The sequence below is a fragment of the Monodon monoceros genome, unplaced genomic scaffold (genome assembly GCF_005190385.1).
Source record: "Monodon monoceros isolate NGI ecotype Baffin Bay Population unplaced genomic scaffold, NGI_Narwhal_1 Super_Scaffold_2, whole genome shotgun sequence".
Classification (NCBI taxonomy): Eukaryota; Metazoa; Chordata; class Mammalia; order Artiodactyla; family Monodontidae; genus Monodon; species Monodon monoceros.
The window spans coordinates 9,042,427-9,052,975 of NW_021703776.1; the positions used below are offsets into that span (position 1 = coordinate 9,042,427).

Consider the following 10,549-nt stretch of genomic DNA (forward strand, 5'->3'; position numbering starts at 1 on the left):
CATACTTAATGGTGAAAGACTGAACGCATCTTTTTAAAACTGGGAGCAATGTAAGGATGTCCACTCTCATCCCTACTACTCAGCGTAGCACTGAGAGTTGCAGCCAGAGCAATAAGGCAAGAAAAGGAACTAAAAAGCATATATATCAGAGAGTAAAAAATAAAACTACTACTATTTGCAGATGACATGATTATCTATGACAAAATCTCAAGGAATCTACAAAAACACTTATAGAACTAATAAGTGAATTCAGCAGGGTCACAGGATACAAGATAAATATACAAAAAACAACTGTATTTCTACAAACTATCAACAGACACATGAAAACAAAAATTTTTTAAAAGGAAATAGTATAAGTCTAAAAAAACATGTGCAGGACTTGCATGCTAAAAACTAGAAAACACTGATGAAGGAAAGAAAAAACCTAAATAAACAGACATACCTTGTTTAAGGATTGGAAGATTGAACATAGTAAAGAAGTTATCTCCAAATTGATAAACAACTTTAACACAATTCCTATCAAAATCCCAGCAAGAATTTTTATAGATATAGGCAAGATTATGCTAAAATTTATATGGGAAGGCGAAGGAATTAGATCAGCTGAAACAATTTTGAAAAAGAATAATGAAGTGGTAAGAACCAATCTACTTAATTTCAAGATTTATTATGTAGCTGCAATAATCAAGACTTGTGCTACTGATGGTGAAATAGACAAAAAGACCAATGGAACAGAACAGAGAACTCTAGAACAGACCCATACAAGCACAACCAACTGATTTTTGACAAAAGAGCAAAAGCAATTCAATGGAGAAAGAACAGTCTTTTCAACAAATGCTGCTGGTTGGATACCTATGGGGAGGGGGAAAAAAAAGAAAGAATGAAAGGAAAAGAAAAGAAAGAAACCACTCAAACTAGACTTCACACCTTATATAGAAATCAACTCAAAATGGATTATAGATTTAAATGTACAACACAAAACTATAAAACTTTTGGAAAAGTATGTAAGAGGAACTAGAGCCAGGCAAAGAGTTCTTCACTTGACGCTAAAAGCACAACACATAAAAGACAAAATTCATAAACAGGACTTGATCAAAATTAAAAGCTTTTGCTCTGCAAAAGATACTGTTAAGAAGATGAAAAGACAAGCTACAGACTAGAGAAAATATCTGCAAACCACATACCCAGGAAAGGACTAGAACGTATAAGAAATTCTCAAAATGAAACATTAAAAAAGGCAAATGATCCAATTACAAAATGGGCAAAAGACATGAAGAGGTATTTCACTGAAGAGGATATACCCATGGCAAATAAACACATGAAAAGACATTCAATATCAGTAGACATCAGGGAAATGCAAATTAAAACCACAATCACTACACATCTATTAGAATGGCTAAAATTTGAGAAAATGGTAACATCACCAAACGCTGGCAAGAATATGGAGAAACTGGGTCACAGATACATTACTGGTGGGAATGTAAAATGGTAGTCACTCTGGAAAACAGTTTGTGTATTTCTAAAAAAAAAAAAAACTAAACATGCAACCACCATATGACCTAGTGATTACACTCCTGGACATTTATCTCAGAGAAAGGAAAACTTATGTGTACATAAAAACCTGTATATAAATGTTTATAACAGCTTAACAGCCAAAGAACGGAAACAATCCAGACGTCCTTCAATGGTTGGAGAGTTAAATCAACTGTGGTACATCAATAGCCTGGATGCATAAAAAGGAACAAACTGCTGACACAGACAACACCCTGCAAGCATTTTCAGAGAATTACGCTTAAATTAAAAAAGCCAACCCCAAAAGGTTACTTACTGTATAAGTCTCCTTATGTAACACTCCCGACATGCCAAAATTACAGAAATGGAAAACAGATTAGTGGTTGCCACAAGCTAAGGAATTGGAAGCAGGATGGAAATGGGTATGGCCATAAAAAGGTAACAGGAGGGATGCTTGTGGTGATAGAAATGTTCTCCATTTTGACTTATCAATGTCAATACCTGGTTGTGATATAATACTGTAGTTTTTGTAAAATGTTATCATTTGAGAAAAGTGGGTAAAGGGACACTGAGACCTCTCTGTACCATCTGTTATAACTGCATATAATAGATTTGCATGTACTATTTCTCAAAATTATACCATTCTAAAATAAATTTCTCAATAATTGTACAATTATCCCAAAATAAAACTACCTAAAAATTTTAATGGAGATGATACAGTACTTTGGTCAAATGGGGCAGTGAGGAGTAAGACTGATTAAGAGCAGATGTGAAACACATAGATGTATATGCAAGATATACATGTAATAAACATGGTAAATATTTCACATTTAATAAACTGTGCATTCAAATTTAAACGAAATCAACAGAAATTCATATTTCTGAAATTAAAGTTAGTCTTTAAAAGTAACTGAATTTTGGGACTTCCCCAGCAGTCCAGTGGTTAAGACTCTGTGCTTCCACTGCAGGGGGCGCGGGGCTGGATCCCGGATCCCGCATGCTGAAATTTGGTGATGGCTGTATACTGTAAATATACTACAAACCACTGAACTGCATACTTGAAAGAGTGAATTGTATGATACATGAATTGTATCTCAATAAAGCTGTTAAGGAAAAAAAAAGTACTCGAAACTTGGAAACTGCTCTCAAAAATATAATCAGGATACTCTGATATTTCTCCAACTTTCAAGAGCTAGTCCTCAGCTAATATGCAAAGCTAGAATAGTATTATATACTTTCATACCGCGCAGGTCTTGCACAAAAATCTGTGCGGTTGGACTGCTGCATGTCCTGACACAGTGCAAACAAGGCTTCATCCCAGGTGATTCATCCTAAAGGTGCTCAGAGCAGTGTACCTGAAAGTGGGCCTCTAGTCCCTGCTTCAAAGCGCAGGACTGCAGAACAAGGCGCAGAGAAACCCCAGGACAGAGTTCACACCTCAGGCCTGAGTCATCTGTTCTGGGCAAAAAGCAGAGAAAGCAGTTTCTTATCTACTCGTCTCAAGTCTCGGTACCCAACTTACACCGACATCAGGTAAAAGGGAAAAGGTACACTAGTGTGTTCCTCGAGGAAATGCACTTCATCTCAACATGAGCTATCAAACCCCTGGAAGAAAGAGAAGTATGGTGGCGTACCGTGCACGGCAGGGTACCGCAGGGTATTGTACTCATCAAGGGTGTCACCCCAAAGAGCTCACAGAGAGGATGGGTACCGAGGGTGCTGAGTATGGAGGGATCCTGAGTATATAGGTACTGAGTACGGTATGCTGCGGCAAAGTAATCCACTCATCAGGGGCATCACGCTGAGGAGCACAGAGAGAATGGGTACGGTGCGTCCTGAGTACAGTAGAGATACTGAGTAAGGTAAATGCTGCGGGGTAATCCACTCAAGGGTTCACCCCAGGAAAGGGCAGGGAGGATGGATATAGCGGGTACTGAACAGAGGATACTGAGGGGTAATCCGCTCCTCAAGGGAGTCACCCCAAGGAACCCAGGGAGGATTAGTACGGTGGGGTACTGAAGAAGTGGGGGTACTGCGGGGTAATCCGTTCCTCAAGGGTTCACCCCAGGAGCGAAGGATCAGCCCGGACAGAAGCCGACCAGCGTCTCCGCGCTCTGGAAAGGGAGGACTGCCCACAATTCGCAGCCGCTTCTTCAAGGGCGTGCCACCCTTCCATCCATCCGGGTGGGGAGAGGACACTGCCGGGCGACTCCCACGTGACGCCTCCTCGACCTTGGGGGTCACCCGCGCCGCGGCGCCCATTCCCTCACATCCGCCGTGCGGCCCACCCCCTGCCCGCTACAGCCAATGGAGCGCCGCTCCGCGCCCCGCGCGACCTCTGCGCACGCCCGCACCCGCCAATCTCCGCCCGCCAGAAGGCGCCCGCCGCGCCATTGGCTGCCACGCCCGTCTGTCAGGCCCCGTCCCACCCACCTCCCCCCGTCAGCCCCGCTCCAGCCAGCTTCACTCCCTGTCACCAGGGCGCCGGCCGCAACGAGGGCGCGGCGGCCTTGCTCCCTGCCGCGACCCCCGCCTCCTGCCCGACCGGCGCGGAGCCTCCCAAATCCGGCCGAGCCCGGCTGCAGCCCGAGCCTACCTGTCTCCGGCTCAGCTCCACCCGAATGAGGCGCCGACACCCCACCCCGGGGCACCAAACTCTCGGCCCCGCCCCGGCGTGTGGCGTCAGCACGCCGCCCCGCCTTGGGAGGAGAGGGGCCGCCCCTAACTCGTGAGCGGGGTCTTGACGTCACAGAGTTGCGGCCTCGTTGCTCTTGGCGCGTTCTTGGGGGAGCAGTGCAGACACCCAGGCTGCGGCTGGGAGTCGTCCGGCCGGTCCCTACCGGGACGCGTGACGGGTCTGAAAAGGGGGTCTGCACGTTGCTAAGTAGTGTCTCCTGCAGTGGGCTGTCAGGAGTCCTCTGATGGAGAGCTGACCTAGTCTGTGCTGCCAGACAGAAAGGAACCTTGATCGGCAAATGCGCGCTCGAGGCGCAGCAGGTAGTGGCCCGGGGGAGTGAGAACCAGGAAGCCCGAGCGCCGACAAAACGGTTTCACGCAGCGGGATCGCGGGGACCTTCACGTGGTGCATGGACGGTGTATCATGCCATTTCATCGAATACAAATGGTCATCTGCTTTCAGAGCTTATTTTACTTACTGTTGAAAAAGAAAAAACAGTGTTACTAGGACACCTCGATCGTAAGATGCTGCTCTATTTCAAAATGTGGGGGGAAAACGGTCAGATTTGATGAAATATGGTAAATTGTAGTCAATCACATACTGAGAAAGCCCTTGCAGTTCTTCTATCTTCATTACAGCAAGGAGAAAGCCTCATTTCGTGCTGGTGTATCCTTAGCTCCACTTTTTCTTCTTTCCCTTTTTTGACAAAGAGAGATAAGAAATTAGGCTGAAAACTTTTGGTGGATAATAATATAGGTAGAACTTAAGTTACTTTGTCTTCCTGATTTGTGACAGTTTATCTTTGACATTTATGGCAAGTGATACTGGTTTTCTGATTTACAGTAATAAAAAGTTTTCTTTTGGGGGACTTACCTGGTGGTCCAGTGGTTAAGACTTCGCCTTGCAATGCAGGGGGTGCGGCTTCGATCCCTGGTTCGGGAGCTAAGATTCCCACATGCCTCAGGCAAAAAAGCAAAACATAAAACAGAAGCAGTATTGTAACAAATTCAATAAAGACTATAAAAATGGTCCACATCAAAAAAATCTTAAAAAAAAGAATATAATTTAAAAAGTTTTCTTTTGTAATAAAATTGTCCATTTTAAGACTATATTAACTAGATAGTAGTATGGGAAGGTGGCATCCAAATGACTGACGTTAGGGAAACGCTGTTCCATCCTGTCTTGAATTGTTCTTCGGTGTTTATTCCCCAAAACTTGAAGACAAGGGCTGCGTCATGTGGCATAGCCAGGGATACTGGGGTGACAAAGGCCAGCAATCTGACCATAGGGATCTGACCATGAAAGCTCCATAGAGGACACAAGTGTCTGAATCTGGGCTGAAATTCAAACTGAGGACTTTGCCACCTGCTCATAGGTGTGATAGACTTAGAGCGATTTCTAAATTTCTAAAAGGGAAAGGCAAAGTAGGAGGTGTTTTTCTCTTTTTTGTTTTTTATGTAGGAAGTATAAGTGCTTGTAAGAACAAAATTGGGCTGATATGTGGGATAAGGATCTGGAGACAAAGTGAAGGAACCAAGGAAAAAACTTCAGTATTTTTTTTCCTTTCTCTTTTTATTGTGGTAAAATATATAAAAGAAATAATATTTGTCATTTTAAAGGACAATTTAGTGGCATTAATCACATTCACAATGTTGTGCCACCATGACCACTCCAAAGAGAAACTCTGTAACCATTAAGTGATAAAGTCCCATTACCCTCCCCTCTTGTTTCTTAGTAACCTCTACTATCCTTTCTGTCCCTATAAATTTGATGACTCCACCTACCTCATATAAGTGAAATCATACAGTATTTATCTGTCCTTTTATGTCTTGCTTATTTCACTTAGCATGTTTTCAAGGTTCATCTATGCTGTAGCATGGGTCATAATTTCCTTCCTTTTCATGGCTGAATAATATTCCATTACAGCGCTATACTGCACCTTGTCTATCCATTCATCTGTTGATGGACGCGTGGGTCATTTCCCCCTTTTGGCTTTTGTGAATACTGCTACTGTTACTGAACCAAACTTGGGTCCGCTCACCAGACTGGCAGCGAAACTGGGTTGACACCAGGTTGTGGTGAAAGAAAATACAGCATTTATTGCAAGGGCAAGCAAGGAGAAAAGGCAGCTCATGTTCAAAAGACCAGAACTCAGGGGCTTTCAGGAAAGGGTTTTTAAAGGCAACGGTAGGGGAGAGGGTTGCAGGGTGCCTGGTCAGCTCGTGGACATTCTTCTGATTGGTTGGTGGTGGAGTAACTAGGTGGTATTTCGGGAGTCAGCAACATCAACCTGGTTCCAACTGGTCTGAGGTCTATGTGCTTGTGGTCAGCATGGAGTTAACTTCTTCCACCTAGTGGGGGTTTTCATATCTGCAAAACAGGGAGATTGTTCAGAGTATTATCTGTGGCCCTTGAGGAGGAACTAAAGGTCCTTCCTTGCCTTTGTTTTATGGCTAAACTATTATTATTTGGTCTTGTTTTGACTGTTTTCCTTTGTTTCTGCATTTTCGCATTTCTCTGATTAAATTTGTTCTTTGGAACATGGGGCTAAAGCTTTTCTATGAACAAGAGGCAGGGGAGGGACTTCCCTGGTGGCACAGTGGTTAAGACTCCGCACTTCCAATGCAGGGAGCCTGGGTTCGATCCCTGGTCAGGGAACTAGATCCCACTTGCATGCTGCAACTAAGAGTTCACATGCCACAACTAAGGAGCTCATGTGCCGCAACTAAAGGAGCCTGCCTGCCGCAACTAAGACCCGGTGCAACCAAATAAATAAAATTAAATAGAAAAAAAAAAAAGAGGCAGGGGACACTGAGGTCTGTCCCTGGGAAGGTCCCACAGGGTGCTTCATGGTTCCACTACAATGATCATTGGCTTACAAGTATCCATCGAGTACTTGTTTACAATTCTTTTGTGTATTTCCTAGGAGTGTAAGTGGTTGGTCATATGGTAATTCTATGTCTAGCTTTCTGAGGAAGTGCTAAACTGTTTCCCATAGTGGCCACACCATTTTACATTCCCACCAGCAATGCATGACATTTCCAATTTCTCCACATCCTCTTCTTATTTTCTTTTAAAAATTGTATTATAGCCATCTTACTATGTGTGAGGCGATCTCATTGTCGTCTTGTTTTGCATTTCCTTAGTGACTAATGATGTCAAGCTTTTTCTTTTTTTTTTCTTTTTGTGGTACGCGGGCCTCTCACTGTTGTGGCCTCTCCGGTTGCGGAGCACAGGTTCCGGACGCGCAGGCTCAGTGGCCATGGCTCACGGGCCCAGCCGCTCCGCGGCATGTGGGATCTTCCCAGACCAGGGCACGAACCCGCGTCCCCTGCATCGGCAGGCGGACTCTCAACCACTGCGCCACCAGGGAAGCCCTCTCTTATTCTTTTTATTTCTGTTAGGTCAGTAGTAATGCCTCAAATTTCTGATTTTTTAGTGATTTATATCTTCCTTTTTTTTTCTGTCAGTCTAACTAAAGCCTTGTTAATTTTATTAATCTTTTCAAATAATCAACTTATACCTTCCATGGACTGTATTGCTTTTTTATTCTCTGTTTTATTTACCTCTACTTTTTTAAATATAATTTTTAAGATAGCCTCCTTTGCCATTTTTTCTTTCTTTATTTTTCCTTTTTTTCTTTTCTTGTTCTTTTTTTGGCAGTGCTGTGCAGCTTGCAGGATCCCTGAGCAGGGATTGAACCTGCACCCTCAGTAATGAAAGCGCAGAGTCCTAACCACTGGACTGCCAGGGAATTCCCTATTTACCTCTACTTTAATCTTTATTATTTCCTTCCTTCTGCTAACTTTGGGTTTAGTTTGCTTTTTCTTCTTTATTCTTTCTATTTTAGTTCATCAGAGTGTAAAGTGAGGTTATTGATTTCTTTCTTCTTTTTTAATGCAGGCTTTTACAACTATAAATTTTCCTCTGAGCACTGCCTTCACTGCATCCTGTGGCTTTTGTTCAGTATGCTTTTTCATCAAAATATACATTCTGCATTCATTCAACAAATATTTCTACCAGTTTGGGTCTAGGTGCTGGGGATACAGAAGTGAACACAACAGACAGGCAGGATCTGTATTGTCATAGTGCTGACCTTTTAGGGTAAAACAACAAGACTGATGATTTGAAATCCATAAAACAAGGTGCTGTGATAGAGAATCACGGTAGCACTGCTTTTGTTTTTAAAATATATTTTATTAACTAGGTAACACATCCATTTGGTTCAGAAATCAGAAAGATATTAAAAGGTCTAGTTTGCAAAGTCTCCCTTGCACCACCCCTGTTACCATCCACGTCATTATCTGCTGGCCTGGCAGACCCCTTCCCTGCCAGGGGTAACTTTATTTGTTGGATCATGGAGCAATCAGGTATCCCAGGAGGAGAGCAGAGATGGAGGGAATTCAGGGGCTTGGAGAGTGGCCATTTACTAACTAGGACAGAAGTATTTCTGTAGTTTACACAGCACAGCCATACTGATGTATGTTTGCTGAATATTCATGTTACCTATAAGTAACCACTTATATTATAGTCTTATATATTCTTCCAGCATTTTTCATGCAAATACAAACACCAAAGATAGCATACTATGTACTGTCTTCGGCACCTTGCTTTTTTAACTTAGCAAAATATCCTGGAAATGTTTATAAATATATCAGTTCATAAAGAGTATCTTCATTTTTTCCAGTGGCATAACTGCATAGAGTGGTTTTGGTGGGGACAGCTCATCTTTGTTCCATATGGTATTGACTGAGGCAGCTCCTCTGGGACTGAAGGATCCAAAAGAGCTTGATTCTGTTAACTGGTGGCTCAGGCTGGATCTCATATCATCTGGGTTCCAAGAGAGTGAAAATGGAAGCCACAAGGACTCTTAAGGTCCAGGCGCCAGAGCCATACAGCTTTTCTTCCACTGCATTGAATTGGTCAGTGCAAGTCACAGGGTCAAAACCAGATTCCGGTGGAGGGGAAATGGATTCCACTCCTCAGTGGGAAGAGCAGCATGTGCACATGGGGATAGGAGGGATTGTTGGAGAAGGTCTTCACAGACATTCTACCACACCAAGGTCCTATCAAGGTTCATGTCTTAATTAGTATTATCCATCTTTAGTTTCTTAAATTAGTATTTATATTTCTCCCACTTCCCCCCGCCCCTTTTTTGGCTTTAGTTTTTGAAAGGTTGGAGTCAATTGTTCCATATTCTGGATTTACCTTATTATTTCCTCATGATGTCTTCTAACTTCTGAATTTCCTGTAAACTGCAAGAGGGACAAAGGCCTAACTGAAATTAAACATAACTTACAAAAATATTTTGTATTCATTGATTACGTTTTACAATGAGTATCTTTTGCCTGAATAGGATCATTTAAAAATCTAAGACAGGACTTCCCTGGTGGCGCAGTGGTTAAGAATCCGCCTGCCAATGCAGGGGACACGGGTTTGAGCCCTGGTCCAGGAAGATCCCACATGCCGCGGAGCAACTAAGCCCATGCGCCACAACTACTGAGCCTGTGCTCTAGAGCCCACGAGCCACAACTACTGAAGCCCGTGTGCCTAGAGCCCGTGCTCCGCAACAAGAGAAGCCACCGCAATGAGAAGCCTGTGCACCACAACAAAGAGTAGCCCCTGCTCATCGCAACTAAAGAAAGCCTGCGCGCAGCAATGAAGACACAACGCAGCCCAAAGTAAACAAACAATTAAATAAATTTATTAAAAAAAAATTTAAGACAGATCAAGTCATTCCTTACCCAAAACTCAACTAAGAGGTTCTCATTTATTTTCCAAGGTCCTTAAATGGTCTAAGAACCCTACCTAGTCTTCCCACGCCCATCTATGGCCTCGTTTCCTCCTACTTTCCCCCTCACTCTCTCTCCTCCTGCCACACTGGCCTCCTTGAGCTTCCTCAATTCACGAGACACACAACAGCCTTGGGGCTTTCACTGTTTCCTCAGGTATCCATGTAACCTGCCCCTTAAGGGTCTCATACAGCATCTTCTCAGGGAACCTTCCTTGGCCACTCTTCTGTATCCCATCCCACATCTGACCAGACACTCGCTATATTAGTTTCCTGTGGCTACCATAACAAATTACCACAAACATACTGGATTAGAAACAACAGAAACTCGTTCTATCACAATTAGAGAGGGCAGAAGTCCGAAATCAAGTTGTCAGCTGGCTGTGCTCCCTCCAGAGGGTCTAGGAGAGATTTCATTGCTTGTCTCTTCCAGTTTCTGGTGGCTCCAGGCATTCCTTGGTTTGTGGCTGCCTCACTCCAATCCCTGCCTCTGTGATCACACGGCCACCTCCTTTTCTCTGTCTCTCTCTCTCTTTTTTAAGTGTACAGTTGAATGGCATTAAGTACATTTA

General features: G+C 43.3%; 1 protein-coding gene across 3 annotated transcripts in view; it reads right to left on the reverse strand.

Annotated features, from left to right (window-relative positions):
* Window positions 1-4,208, reverse strand: part of OGDH (oxoglutarate dehydrogenase) — a 77,081-nt gene extending 72,873 nt beyond the window's left edge. Inside the window, exon 1 of one of the 3 annotated variants that reach the window (XM_029233190.1) lies at window positions 4,106-4,208. The gene's annotated coding sequence lies outside the window, so the exon portion shown is untranslated. The remainder of the gene's footprint in view (window positions 1-4,105) is intronic. The other 2 variants (XM_029233189.1, XM_029233191.1) reach the window with 2 other exon arrangements.
* Between the last annotated feature and the right edge of the window lie 6,341 nt (window positions 4,209-10,549).